The sequence below is a fragment of the Achroia grisella genome, unplaced genomic scaffold (assembly GCF_030625045.1).
Source record: "Achroia grisella isolate CSIRO2021 unplaced genomic scaffold, CSIRO_AGI_Agris_v1 utg918, whole genome shotgun sequence".
Lineage (NCBI taxonomy): Eukaryota > Metazoa > Arthropoda > Insecta > Lepidoptera > Pyralidae > Achroia > Achroia grisella.
In genome coordinates, this window is record NW_026713067.1 from 1,943,608 (window position 1) to 1,958,329 (window position 14,722).

Here is a 14,722-nt window from a genome sequence, read left to right on the forward strand (position 1 = left end):
CTCTACATATACTCGTATCTATAGAATATATAGTAGTGTCGTTAAGTTAAAATTTTTGTCTGTACGTTGATAGTCAGTTAGGTTCAAATTTTGCATCATAGGAATAAGTAAAAATAAATAATTTATTTATTTATTTCTTAAAACATTAGTAAATATACAAATAAAGATGCACATGGCGAAATTAACACTGAGACAAAATTAAAATCTCGCAAATTGGCTATTTATCTCTATAATCGTAATTTCAAATATTATACTTATGACTAATGATGAAATGTACTACAGTTTGAGGTATTCGCTGACTCTGATGGGCACCTGCGTGTGCCCGGCGCTCCTCCGATAGACCCCCCGTCTAATTCAAACGGGGATCTAAATGACGACGGCCTGAGCCGAGGTTCGAACCCCTAGAGGTGCCTTCAGACTAAAGTCGTACTCGTCAGGCGGGAGTTGGCCTTCAGCCGCTCCATAAGTCCTTCCGCGGATTTGGAGTGCCATCTCGCCCCCTATCATCCAGTGAAGCTGTAAAAGCCAGCAGCGGTCAACAGTATTAGAGTAATCCGAAAAAAAGTCAATAAAAGCCTGACCATATTCATTTGGAACAATCAGTGACTGACTCAATAATGAGTCGAACCGGAGATCGGTCTTTGGATCCGTTCCGTTCCGGATGACATGTCGAACGAATCACTTCGGACACAATATAGCTAAGATAATAATATAGATGTATGCATGTTGCCTCTGCTATGGTCAACGATGAATATGAGGTTAGGTCAGTTAGCCCATCGTGACTGTTTCAGCAGAAAATCATTATGATTTCCAAAGGTAACGTGCAAATCGACCTGATGGTATCCACATGGTATGTTGCCAACAATGGGGACTCCATTATTTGTAAGTATTGTTTTTGGATTGTTCAACTGTTCTGATGAAATCTGAGGATCTCCCTCAATGTAATGCAATTGTAATAAATATTTTTAACCAGGTCTCAGGGTAGTGCTCTCTTTTTTCGGCTTTTTAGGCGAGCATTGTGTAGTAGGTGCCGGAAATCAGACTCCTGCATCCCTTTCTCCGTCTGACACGACACCGCCTGGACTACCAGGTATAGGTCTTGCTACCAACAGTCTACTACCGCAATTAAATGCATAACTATCTCCAAGCTTGCTCAAAGTAGTATCAGGCATAAATATTATTACACCCATTTACATTCTCACTAATGAAGGAGTCGCTCATTAAATAGATAATATTGTCCGTACAGTGTGAAGTGAATGTTGTAGTATCAATAACAACATGGCTTATATGGAAATTTACAACATAGTTGTGTTAGGTATCAGAGGTGTTACTCTAATGCACATACATTATTAAACTGTATTACTATAGTAACAATTAGCGCCTAATGAAATGTAGGCAGCTTACAGGAAAAATCTGTTTCTTTTTTTGTCAATATACTGTTTAATACTCATTGTTTATTAATGAGTCTTGTCTTGAGATGACTAGCTGACCCGCGTAACTTCGTCTGCATCACACTTACTTAACATTTATCATTATTTATGTTTCTCCCAATTTACATATCTTTTTAAACTATAGACTATCAGAATAAGCTATATTACTATCCACCTATATGTTTTAATTTTAGTTGGTGTCCTTCTATAGCATTTAATTTATATAATACTAGCTATGGCCGCGGTTTCACCCGCATGAAATTTATAGCCTATGTGTTATTCTGATGAATAAGGCTATTATTGTAAAGATTTGTGTGAAAGGGTAATAAAAATCCATCCATCCATATTTACAACGTTTCACGTTAATAATATTAGTAAGATGACAAATTGACTAAAATAATAACATAAAAAAATGAACCTGAGTGGATTTTTTGTTAACTGAAGTAGCTTGTCGCCCTGGCCAGTAGGGATAGTAATAGTAAATTATGACGCGGAAAAGACCTAAAGACCCTATACGTAAAGAGTTTTTTATTTGATTTGATTAGATAGAGTTGATTGTTAGAATGTGGAGTCAATGAAGCCAGTTATCCCATCATCACTAAATCACCTGGAAGCACGATGATTTTCGATATGTAGGTACAGCGTAAAACCAATAGGAAGTCCATAGAAGTTTTGCAAAATATACAACTATAGGCGGATTATAAGAATCGTAGGGTGTGCCTACGTAGCGTGTTTTGAAGGCAAAATAGTATATGGAATTAATGTTAACGTCTATTATCGTTAGGAAATATGAATAAGACGCGATGCTCAATGGGCGGTTTGTTTTTGCGATGCGTTACAATGTTGTATAAAGCTATCTGTACATAGGTAGACGGTAGAGCAATTTATTTACATATATCTACGGAAAACATACACATTATTTACAAACATGGCTAATCTAAATATACAGCGGTGTGCTAAACCACTAGGTCACCAAAGCCGTTAATATGAATTTGAGTTGTTATTAAAAATAATAACAAATTAAAGAATAGACAAAAAGAGCCGCTGTATATATAAATGTATTGTAATCTTCGTAATGTTAGTAGTGACGATCACATTGCGTCACCTTTTTAGAGGACTAAAGTCTATTGCTCCGTAGCCTGAAATCTTACAATATCTCTTCCAATGACAGGTTACAATGCAAGTTTTTGGCGTCTGATATAGGTGAGAAAAAAGTATTCATCTGCGTGAATCATTGTACAGGTCTATTTTGTTGAAAGCGATCTCTATTTAGCTATAATGCCCGTCATTATTACCTTCATGTTCTGTTTTATTATTATTACAATGATGTGATTGATTATTATATTTATATTTATATCAGTTTATATTTTATTGTCTGCGAGAGGAACTATAAAAAGATTTCATATATTTTTTCTAGTAAAAATTATTTCACGTAAAGTCGCCAAATGTGCGATAAGCCTAAAGAGATCCTGCAAGTACAAGCTCGGCGGGTTTCAACACTACAAAATGATCATTCGATGCGCATGTTAACATATCCATAATTGTTATTACTGAAATACGAAACTCACAGCATTTGTATCCCGGAGGTCTATTCACAATATATGTACAACATGTTTATGGTACACACGTAATTTGTTTGTTTGTCCCACTTTATACTGTAGTAAAAACTTAAAATACGCAATAAGGTAATGCGTTCTTAACTGAGTACAAGAAGTACGGACATTTGATTATCTGTATGTTTTATTATAATAATTTGATTAATATCATGAAACGAAAACAAGAAATTATTTAATTATTAGTATAGATGTGGCATTATATATAATAAATGAAAAGTCTTTGGTTTATTCGACTAAAAATATTTGCCAGTAATATTATTACACAACGTAATATACATTTATACATTATAAATAAATAAACGTTTATATATTTAAAGTATCATAATTTTATTATTAGATAGTGTGCATATAAAATCAAACAGGTTTCTTTGTACATATTTCCAATAACATTATTTATAAATATGAAAACGCTAAATTAATAAGTTTCAATTAGGATTAACCTACTAATGCATATTTTAGATATTACATTAAATTTTATATAAACTGTGATTGCATCCCACTATGACATCATAGTGGGATGCAATATATTAATAAACATATTAATATGTGTATATATGTATAGTGGTCTAGCGGTTTAACACACTGCTTTACTTCCGATGGTCACGGGTTCGATTCCTTGCACGATGCAAACATTTGTATTCATGAGTATAATTGTTTTTTGTATCGGTATCAAAATGTCTGTATATTTATATCAGTTATCTAGTACCCATAACACAATCTCTGCTTATCGTGGCACTAAATGGCGCTGTGTTAATTGGCCAGGGTTATTATTTATATATATACTACCTTACCTACATGCACTATGGTTCTACCATAATAAATCAACTATATAATTATATAGTTATGAACATACGAAAAAATGACATCTTCCCAAGTCAAATACTTGTTACTCTTTCGCGCAAAAAATGCTTAGCGAATTTTGATGAAACTTTACAGTAATATAGCGTATGCATAAGAATAATACATAAGTTATATTATTTATTATAATTTATATATCGAAATTTAACGCGGATGACACCGCGGTAATATCTTGTATACAATATTTTCACAGTTTAAAATAATTATAGCTTCCTCATTTCTGTCCCTGATTCATATGAAGTCATGGAAATACACAGTAAAATGCCTAGTGCTGTCTGTACTATCCAGGAACATCTGCCCATTACACTCATTATACCGGCCACAATAACGGTCCAAGCAGACTTGCTACTTTTAGTTGCTAATGCGACGAACTCGAATGAACTACGGACAAAATCTGCATTACATTATCGTTAACTATTTTTTTACTGTCAATATTACAATGAATGAAGCACTTACAGCGGACTGACATTAGTCGTCGTCGACTAATAAGGTTAGAAGACGTTCCAGTACATAAATGGATGACAGTATAGTATATAATTAAGTCAGGCATGTAGGCTTGTATATTGAATATCCGGTTAGGTTATCTACACAGAATGTAAACTTTAAACACCAATAATCAATTGCATAGCAGTTTAGCATAGTACTTTTATATTTTTAATATTTATACATATGTATAAGAATTAATATCATGTTTATAAAAAGAACTTCGCAAATAATTCATTATTTTAGAAAAAAAAATATTACCATAAAGAAGGTTATAGTGAGTTAATTTTAAAAGATATGTGTTGACGCGAACTTTCATATGGAACTTTTTAAGGAGAATAATTCCGTCATACATACTTTTTGAGTAACTTTAACCGTTTAAGCAGCACATGCAGCGGAAGCACTCAAACTTAATATTGTTTGCCACATTTTTCATTGCTGCTCCACTCCTATTGGTAGTAGCGTAATGTTATAATATACCTACGTAAATGATAATATACCTCTCCGAAAGAATTTTTTAATTCGGTACAGCAGAACCGGAGATTACCTCGAACAAACAAACATACAAACTTTATCTCTTTATAATATTAGTATAGATTGTTAGATTTCAATTTAAAAAATTATGTACTCATCTGTGAAGGCTAGAGTGGAAGGCTATATGAAAACTAAAACTTACATTGTTATTGATATGAATCATGAACACATAAAATCTGTTTATGATGAATCATTTGCGATAAATTGTAGCCAGTGTGTGCAGGTTGGTACGTTTACATTTATTTTGCATTTTGTAAATAAGACATTGTACCGTTACAATGATATTGAAACGGGGAAGTTATAATATTCGTAGATATCTCTCAGAATACAACTATTTTGATATTACTTAGAGTAGAGTGTACACATTTGTAGAGAAAATATTTGTTGAGTGTGTATTAGTACACAAATAACATACAGTAACTTTGATAAAACTACTTAGATAAAGTATATGAGGAATCTTTTTAGTTATTGTCTAAGATATAACGCTACCAAATTGGACATTAAAAAATAACGGAGTCTAAATATTTTTTATGTAAGGAAATAGTGATGGATGATATTTATTAAATTTTAATTAGCAGTAGTTGTAATTGGCATAATGGAAAAAGTATAACAATTTTTTTATTTAATAATAGAATACAAAAGGATTAAATAGCTGAACAAGTAATTGATAACAACTATAACTAAAGACTCATTCGTAAACGAAAACGTACTGGCCGTTGCAAACTAGAGTTGCCATTTTGTGATTTCCTACCATTCCAAAATGGCGGATATGTGCCGAATTAGCGCCAAAGTAGTGAACATTATAGAATACGCATATTTTTCACCGAAATCAATATTTCACGCCGGTGGGGTTACAGATGTAATTGTTCAAAATTAACAATTCGTTCCTTTTAGCAACGCTAGAGGCACCGGCGTTATTGCTAGCACGCAACCTCGGATTGATTTCTAATGGAGTGGTTTCTATGCGTGTTAACGAAAATTTACCATCTACTTTAGTTTAATGGGTTGTTAAGTATTTTAAATTAACGACATGGCACTTTCTTTGTTGTGGTTTAGTGGTTATGTCTCCACAATGAAAATATGCAGAGTGTATAGTGATTTTTAAATGGTAACGTAGTAAGAATAGCGTGTTAACTCCTTTTTCGTCTTTAGGAGTCATAGAAGTGAAACGAAAAACTCCGTTTTTTTAATTTATTGATATGACCAACAAGCTAACGCTTCGCCTAATGGAGTATGCCTTAAATAGCATAAATATCTACATATCGACATGAAGTCGTGACCTAGGAGGCCTGAAACACGCATTGCAAAATTTCAGCATATTGGGATTTATCAGCGATTTGAGTAGTTATAATAATTGAAACAGAAATAGAAAATTCTTTGTAGAAATACATACTTTATTAAAAAAAATAGGTATGGTCATTTGAAAGTGCTTTTCAAAATTTATACCTATTTTGAATCCGTTAATAAATTACTTACTAGTAAATCATTGCCGGCCGACCAATGCACACGGGATACAAATATCTCGGTCCTCGATCGCTTCTTACATTTGTTTCTTGTAGAGGTAAAATGTCTAGGAAGCGTCGTCCCCTCATGTGTAGCGAGAACAAGGCCGATTTCATATAGTGTGCCCGTCAATTGATCTTAATGCTGGACCTGATTTTAGAGTCACTTGTAGACCGGTTACCGGACCGTTTAATTCCGGTAATCCTATACACCACTTCCCCAACACCGTTCACACCGTCCTTTAATTAACATGCAAATTCAATGTGTCCACATCCAGACGCTCATTATGTGGCCGGAAGCGCTTGGGAGCGGGGAAGGGGCGGAAGTGACGTAACATGCGCGTGCGCTGGTGCGTGAAGCCTCACAACCTGTGGGGGATAGCGATTTCGATGTGTGTAACGGTTTTTAGGAGCGCAACAGTATTATTTATTATTATTTTATCTGCGTAAAATTTTCCCCATTTTAGTATTTTTTATTGCTGCTTCCCCCAATTGATCATAGCGTGATTCTATATAGCCTTTCTTGATAAATGAGTGAATGTTACAAGTCATTGCAGTAAAACAAATAAACTGATGATGTTTGAACAAACAAACAAAAAATATTCATTTAATAAACTCAGAATAGAAAAGTACGGTAGTAAAATATGTACCGATGTGAAAAATAAAATCTCATTAACATTACATTGGTTACATTTTTTACTTCAAATTCATATCATTGACTGACCTTACTATATTAAAATACCTTTTATATTTCATACAATTGTAGCACACAATTATACGTTAGAAGCGCTACAATTTCAACTTCTAATTATGCTGCGATGGTCATTGGCCCTTAGTTTGGTTTTGATTTATTATTTTGTTCAATTATAATGACATGACCGGAATAAAAGTAGCTTATCCTTTTCTGTTACAAATTTATATATATTTTTCATGACGATTCGTTATAAACATTAGAGGAATCTACCGTATACAATAATAGGATTTCTTTAATTCAAATAAAATGACAAGAACTCTCACGATCCTATTCTAGTCATTAGTGCTGTGAAATTAGAAATTAGTAGAATACAAAAAAATGAGTATTGAAAAGTCGTATAAAAAATCATCCAAGCATCAAAGCATCCAAGATGCGTCGTAAGTGCGGTCAGCGGGCATTATAAGAAAATTGTTTGTGGTGTCCAACAACAATAGAGTTCTTTGTACGAAAAGTGCTTAAACAATTTTATTCAAATTATTGTACAGACGAGCGATTCGACAAATGGTGAGCCGTGGACCGCGAAGAACTAATGCTTTGGCCACAGAAATGTTGAGTTCAGAGTAAGAAATACGAGATTCTATAATGGCCGTGGTAAATAATAAAATACTTAAATTTTCATAAGAAAAGTCTAATTGAAGTTACCTTACAATTGATATTATTTTTTCAAAGGATTTTAGAGGTAATGATCTTTTGTACTTTCTGACTCACAGTAAAATTATTAGTGATAAATTGATAATTCCTTCCTTGGATATATATGTGGAGTCGAATTCATTTGGCGAGTAATCCATCACACACACATTACAATGACGAATGAACGACGAGCTAAGTATAAAAGCAAATAGCGCGCAGTTCTACTAACTACTACTACTACTACTACTACTACTACTACTTGTAACAAATCTAGCATGGAGATAAATAGATCTTTTAGAATAAAATAATATATCCGGCTTAAATCAATCCCGCAATACCATCACATTCAAGTTATATCAGCCATGCAGGATTTTGCCTTCAGCCGCTCCATATAACCAGAAGTAACTTTTACACTCGTCTTCATTTTCATCTGGCGAAGGATCTGGCTGTTAAGGTCAGTTATAGATAAAAGCATTAGAGTAGTTCGAAAAAAATATATACAAAAATGCGAGCAACAAACAGCCTTAGTTTTGATGGCCACAACATTTCCATATTGTACTCTCCACGTTGCCTTGCAATCATCTCGTGCAAAGACCGTGGCGGTGGGAGCTATATGAACGTTCACTGAATTTATAATTATTTTACCAAATACATCAAATTAATGGAACAGAACTAAAATCTATGGTTGGTTACCGTCTTATGGACTGTATTGGATCAATTAGGTCTAAGAGTAGACTTGGAGTATCGAGACAAATTATTTCAATCCTGATTAAATCTCCCTCGATACTATCGTGTTTAGTTCGCTACAATAGGATGAGTGACCTGCCTTTATTATCTTAACTGGATTTTGTCGTAGATCTTTAATTGATGCAGTTGCATAATATCTATCTTATCTAAATCATCTCAAAACTCTATAATTCATACTCTTTCTCTTTACTGCAGATTATAGCATTAATGAAGTTTTAAGCATTAAAATCATTAAGTTGTAGATAGCACAGTATCAAAGGTGAGTCGTTTGAACCTTTAGGCATATGAAAGTCGTTTAGGTCAATCCAACGAATTCACTATGGACAGTGATCCGTAACATTATTTTTTATTTAGTATAAAGTATTGTCTAATTTGTCAAACGATTTCATGAACAATTTTATAGTATTCTTTCTCTCGCTTGCCAGACTCGCTCAATGTTCAGCTGTTTAATATATGTTTGTCTGTCTCTTACTGTTCAGAAACTGCTAAACCTATCAATATGAAAAACGACAAAAAAAAACAATAAGTAGCTAAAAAGTGTCCGGTTTTTAATCAATATTCCACAATTGTTAGGCTTGCACTACACTAACTTGTAACATATGCGCGTGCGCCGATCATAATTTGAGGTCATTGACACACAGGGTACACAATAAAAAGGTGGCGCTAACGACTCGTGAAAAGAAATGCTCGTATAGTTTAGGAGATTTTTTATGAAATGTGTAATTTTGGTGCACGCACTCGTGTGTTACTAAGCTATATTTCATTACTTGAAACTTAAATGGATAGGTATGTCGTGAGTTACACGAACGGTTACGAGTTCATGATTTTTTTTTACATTTATACATATTATATATATGTTTAATAAAATAGTATATAACAAAGTGCCTATATACAAAGTTACCTATAAAAAGAAGTTGCCGGCACTATTTGTACGCTTAGTTAGATCTTTTAAATTACGCATCGGATTTTAAAACAGTTTTCAGTAATTGATACCTACAGGGATTCAATAAAAAGGTTTCTACGTATAGATAGCAGCTACAAAAATTTAAATATTTGCAATGCACCCATTCGAATCCAGGGCAGATCGGCTAGTATATATAATAAAGTCCCTGCCGCATCTGTTTGTATTTGCGGTGATAATCTCAAAAACTAGGAAACGAATTCATGCGGTTTTCATCTACCAACAGAGTGAATCCTTTAGTAACATTTAGGTGTATAATTCTTTAAGATTAATATATCCGTGCGAAACCGGGGCAGTTCTCTAGTGTACTATAATTCAGAATAAATTCATGTCTGACTGTAGAATAGATCATATCACAGAAACTTCATGATAATGGTCTATTATTACTGGAATCATTTCATGTTAAACGTTTGTTGGTTGGTTTATAGACGTGTGCCCACATCATTAATGCATGGTGGCCATGCATTGCACTGCATTTTTACACTATCTATTCAATTTGAATAATTAAATGAATTCGTGATTTGGAATATGTATTATTAAAAGTGTATTGTCTTGTAGTTTAAGGATATGGTAATGAATTGCAATCAAATCAAATCAAAATATCTATATTCGTGAAGATCTATTACAGAGTCTTTTGATATTTCAAATCTTAATAACTCTTACGATGCCTGTAAGAACTTGGAATTAGATAAACCCGCAAGTCTGTAATTCTTTTTTTAATGAGTAATGAGGGCTAGCTGAATAGCAGTACTGTATAGTTGCACCTCATTGAGGTTGTGCTTATATCAGCAACAGTAGAGGCTGCTCCTATTGACGAGAGTTTATGGCAATAGTTGTTCATGTACGGCATTTTCATTTAATGTTAGACATATACACCTACATAAGTACACAATGTAAATAAGGTGTTTTTAAAAAAAAAACAAAGTTTCTTGGCAGTTCTCAATTGAATCTGTATACTGAACTGGACGGTTAGGAAATAATATAATATAAAAAAATGACTTTCATAAGCGTCTAAAATGTCCTAGAATAAATGATTTTTGATTAAAGTTTCATTTGTTTGCCAACTTTGTATGTTTTTTTTTTGGTATATTCTTTGTAATTTGTTAATGCTAGCAATAAAAATTTTATTTATCTATCCTATATTTTATTTATATTCAATGGGAAATAAACTGAAGGTCTACAATATGGTTAGTGGTAACCATGACCTATATACCTGAACAGCACTTTTTTTATTTTTGAACTAATATTTTTTTTTTATTATGAATTGGCATTAAAAATACATACAACCCTTAAGTTTTACCTTTCTACCACCAAACCATATTTTTATTAGTGCATATCATTATTAAAAAATAGGGGTAGATACGTAAATTTATATGACAAGACAAAGATTGTCGGGACAGCTAGTATTAATATATATCTCACAATTCATATATTTATATCAACGTCCAAATGACTTGGTCCGCAACAGTGCAATGATATCCATGCCTCTAGAGTGGACAATCTGATTATGACGTCATCCTGTAATTAACTGCCTCATCACCCTTCAATCGAAACAGCTTACAAAGCAAACTGCAGCAGGCAACTTTAAACAAAGTGTACCTCGGTAAAATATTTGGTACATAAGGATAATTGGTTTGGAAATGACGTACTGGATGTCTAGACAAAAGGCAAACAAATCGATCGCTACCGACTGCATAGTATAGAACGAGAGGGCAATATACATATAAATTCATTTGTCCTGAAAAACAGACAAAAAAATTCAAACTGACATATCACAATATAAACATCAGTTTGAATTTTTTTGACTACTCTAATGCTGTTGGCCTTAGCTAGCCTTTACAGCTTCACCGGACGATAAGGGGCGAGTGCAGATGCCGCTCCAAACCTGGGAAGGGACTTGTGCAGCGGCTGAAGGCCAACTGCCGCCTGACGGATACGACTTTAGTCTGAGGGCACCGCTAGGGTTTTGAACCTCGGCTCAGGCCGTCGTAATTTTGATCTCCGGAGGGGTTGAAACTTGAAATTTTTATATTCAGGAAATTTGCTATTCCAATTTTATATAACGGCTCCAACCTGTACATGAAATGACCTTGTTGGTCTATCGGTTTAGTAGATCAGCGGTTTATACCGCCTTACTTCCGATGGTCACGGGTTTGATTCCTTGCATAGTATAAACATTTATACTCACGAGTATATTTTGTATTGGTATGTGTGTTTCATATGTATTTGAAAAAATATTAATATATTTAATACATTCTTTAGTACTCATAACACAAGCTCTGCTTACCTTGGAACTAAGTGGAGATGAAAGGTCGTAAGTTTTTAATTTTATTATAAATATGTAACATTTATATTTCCAATGTACCTATAGGACCCTAATAATCCTCTCTCATAATTTATAACCAGACAATTAATTACCATAGTCATCAATATACACTTTTTACAACGCCTTTTATACCAATGCTTCTGAAGATCACAATGTTTATTCTAAAGTTGGCAGCCATTATGACTGGTTACTATTCAAGTGTTTTTACAAGCTCTACACATATGTCTATAGCCTCACTTTAATTTTATAGTAGACCTTAACCAGTCATTTTGACCCTCATAATCTACTACAGTAGATTCATATTAGGATCAGATAATACTGGTGAGATACGTCAGAAATCTACGGTCCCTGACTAAAATAAACACTTATGTGTGAGTGAATGACGTGTGTATACACCTTTATGTATATCATTGGCTTTATTGAATTATTCTTGTATATATATTTGTATAAATAGTATTGCTACTAGTTTCCGAACAATTTCTATCAGGAAAATAAAAAAAAATCTCTTCTGAAAGAGTGCTTTATACTGTTAGTAATGATGGTTATAGAACTCTACATTCAACGAGTGTATGTAACTGTATATGTAAAGTATTGCATGTATAAAGTGTATAAATAATAAATTAATTAATAAATTTAAAGTAGATAATCTTTAATAAAAAAAATCTAATAAATTGTAGCCAAGAATAATCCCGATCACATCTACTTTCAAACAAAGAAAACCGCATCAGAATCAGCCGATTGGTTTGGATGCCACAAACAGACATACGTGAAACATATAAAAACAATATTTTTTAAGATACTTTCTTACAAATGGCAAACAATTAATAAATATATGAAAAAAAAACATACTTATTAAGATTACGGTTACTTCTTGATATTAAAATGGTTACAACATGATAACGATGTGGTGACTGACATTCACAATACAACAACTGTAAACCAAGCTACTTTTCAATTTATATGACAGAGGAATACGCGCAGAGTACTAAAAATTCAACTTCTAAATCTGATCAAAATTTCTACTAAAATTACTGAGTTTCAAGATCATTTTTAGGTTTTTTAATTTTTTTATGGATGGTAATGGAATGGTGCACCCGCCTGCGCGGTTTATGCTGACAGGGTACCAGTGGAAGATTATACGATGAGCATGAGGTCAGATTAGTTAGCTCATCGTGACAAATTCACTAAGAATTCATCATGATGGTTTCCCGGGGGAACTGCGTGGAGGTCAACCTGGCATGGAACATTGCTCAAATAAGATCATCAGTCCACATTACTAACAATCCGCTGTCCCCCATCATTTTAGGTTCCAAATTCATTTCAGAAAAACCTTTTAAAACTAAAGATTGGTACCATAAACCCAATCTGAATATTAACAAAATTCTAATTGCAAAATAAACGATCAGCTACAAGCACATAACTTGTCCTTTGCGTTCACAGTTTGCTCGTATAATGCCTCTTTTCTGAGACACTTGTAATAGGGCGCCATCTTGTGCCTCACTACTTTTGAAAAACCGGAAATGACAACATAATATCCACAGCCTACTCGCATTGTATATTATAGACATGTATGAATAATCCACAGTTAAATAAAAAAATCTCCCTTTTCAATTTATTTAAAAAATAAGAAATGAACACAAAATTTTTTTGGTCAAACAACTGAATCAGCGATTATACTCACTCAATTTGTAGCGGTCTATAGAAATGAGTCGTCGACCCCTGAAAGGTTTGGCTGCATATTAAATTTTACGTCGCTTTTTTTTGTTACAGGTAAATCTTCGTATTGTTCGCGTTGTGAGAATGTGATTAATTTGGTGAGTAATTCTTCGCTTACGTCTTTGTTGTTCCACTTTAAAAAGTGACGTGTGTATGTAAATATTTGCTGGTAATTTTATTACGCCAAATGGTAAATACTTAGATTTAACTTGTATTGTTTTTATTTACCGTGGAGGGTATCGTGTGAATGAAATTAAACGATTAATCAAAGCTTTGCTCCAACACCAACCCGAGGTTTAACTGCAATTTTATAAATATAATTTTGGAAGATTTTTAGGTATGATATACTTACAGTTGTAGTACAGTTAAAATTTGTGTTGATTTCCGCAACTGAAACAAATTCTTTGAACTTTAACTAACACGTAAATAATATAAGAAGTAAAAGTAGGAAATTAACAAAATAAATTTAACGGTCATTTTTTTTTATTTTTTTATTATCTGTCTTTGAATCAATTATATATATAATTTAGATTTTTTAATTTACTTGAAAAAACATTGGGACCATTCTAAAGTCATTGAAATTTACTACTACTCACAGTGTAATTGGGATTAATTCAACGGAAAGCATATTTGGTTTTGTTCCCAGTGCAACTATGTACGCTCTGCTACTAGTCAATATAGAAATCGACAAAAAACAAGTATTAGAGATATATTCAAATTAAAAAATAACTTATTCATATAGGCCATTTTAGTTGTTTATGCAAGTAAAGTTTTTTTGTATTAATATTACTTACTTTTTATATTATATTTACATTAATATCAACGACCTACATACATATATATCCTTATCAACATAATTAGTAACTTTCGCAACTTTTAAATCATATATTTTCAGTAGATACAAAGTGTTCAGCTCCATTTTTGGTTGTTAGTCATGCTAATCAACTGGCGGGGTCTTTGTCAGTTTTCGTCAACCGTTTTTCTTGAGCTGTTCGTTTGAAAATTTGGGTTAATGGGGCAGCGAGCGTGTCCAAATGTTAGTTGCATCTGTTAATCAGTATCGATTTCTCTTCTTGGAATTTTCTATTTCTATTTGCTTTGTTTCGGAACCGTTTTGTTAAAATTTACCTCGCTTGTTAATTCATTAAGAATTTTATAGTTCTTG

At 33.1% G+C, this 14,722-nt stretch overlaps 1 protein-coding gene across 4 annotated transcripts in view; it reads left to right on the forward strand.

Moving 5' to 3' along the window:
- LOC131853982 (ras association domain-containing protein 10) overlaps positions 1–14,722 on the forward strand; it is a 127,009-nt gene that overhangs the window by 24,293 nt on the left and 87,994 nt on the right. For 3 of the 4 annotated variants that reach the window (XM_059205090.1, XM_059205092.1, XM_059205091.1), the window contains exon 2: positions 13,612–13,655. The exons of the other annotated variant lie outside the window; for it this stretch is intronic. The gene's annotated coding sequence lies outside the window, so the exon portion shown is untranslated. The remainder of the gene's footprint in view (positions 1–13,611; positions 13,656–14,722) is intronic. 4 annotated transcript variants of the gene reach the window in all.